Consider the following 1,162-nt stretch of genomic DNA (forward strand, 5'->3'; position numbering starts at 1 on the left):
CCTGATGGGCTTCCCTTTGTGGGTAACCCGACCTTTCTCTCTGGCTGCCTTTAACATTTTTTCCTTCATTTCAACTTTGGTGAATCTGACAATTATGTGTCTTGGAGTTGCTCTTCTCGAGGAGTATCTTTGTGGCGTTCTCTGTATTTCCTGAAGCTGAATGTTGGCCTGCCTTGCTAGATTGGGGAAGTTCTCCTGGATAATATCTTGCAGAGTGTTTTCCAACTTGGTTCCATTCTCCCCGTCATTTTCAGGTACACCAATCAGACGTAGGTTTGGTCGTTTCACGTAGTCCCAAATTTCTTGGAGGCTTTGTTCATTTCTTTTTATTCTTTTTTCTCTAGACTTCCCTTCTCGCTTCATTTCATTCATTTCATCTTCCATCTGTGATACCCTTTCTTCCAGTTGATCGCATCTGCTACTGAGGCTTCTGCAATCTTCACGTAGTTCTCGAAACTTGGCTTTCAGCTCCTCCATCTCCTTTAAGCCCTTCTCTCCATTGGTTATTCTAGTTATCCATTCTTCTAATTTTTTTTCAAAGTTTTTAACTTCTTTGCTATTGTTTTGAATTTCCTCCCATAGCTCAGAGTAGTTTGATCGTCTGAAGCCTTCTTCTCTCAACTCATCAAAGTCATCCTCCATCCAGCTTTGTTCCATTGCTGGTGAGGAACTGCGTTCCTTTGGAGGAGGAGAGGTGCTCTGCTTTTTAGAGTTTCCAGTTTTTCTGCTCTGTTTTTTCCCCATCTTTGCGGTTTTATCTACTTTTGGGCTTTGATGATGGTGATGTACAGATGGGTTTTTGGTGTGGATGTCCTTTCTGTTTGTTAGTTTTCCTTCTACCAGACAGGACCCTCAGCTGCAGGTCTGTTGGAGTTTACTAGAGGTCCACTCCAGACCCTGTTTGGCTGGGTGTCAGCAGCGGTGGCTGCAGAACAGCGGATTTTCGTGAGACCACCAATTCAGCTGTCTGATAGTTCCTCTGGAAGTTTTGTCTCAGAGGAGTACCTGGCCCAGTGAGGTGTCAGTCTTTCCCTTCTGGGGGGGTGCCTCCCAGTTAGGCTGCTCAGGGGTGAGGGACCCACTTTAGGAGGCAGTCTGTCCGTTCTCAGATCTCCAGCTGCGTGCTGGGAGAACCACTACTCTCTTCAAAGCTGTCAGTCAG

This window comes from Hylobates moloch, unplaced genomic scaffold (assembly GCF_009828535.3).
Source record: "Hylobates moloch isolate HMO894 unplaced genomic scaffold, HMol_V3 SCAFFOLD_6, whole genome shotgun sequence".
In the NCBI taxonomy this organism is placed as follows: Eukaryota; Metazoa; Chordata; class Mammalia; order Primates; family Hylobatidae; genus Hylobates; species Hylobates moloch.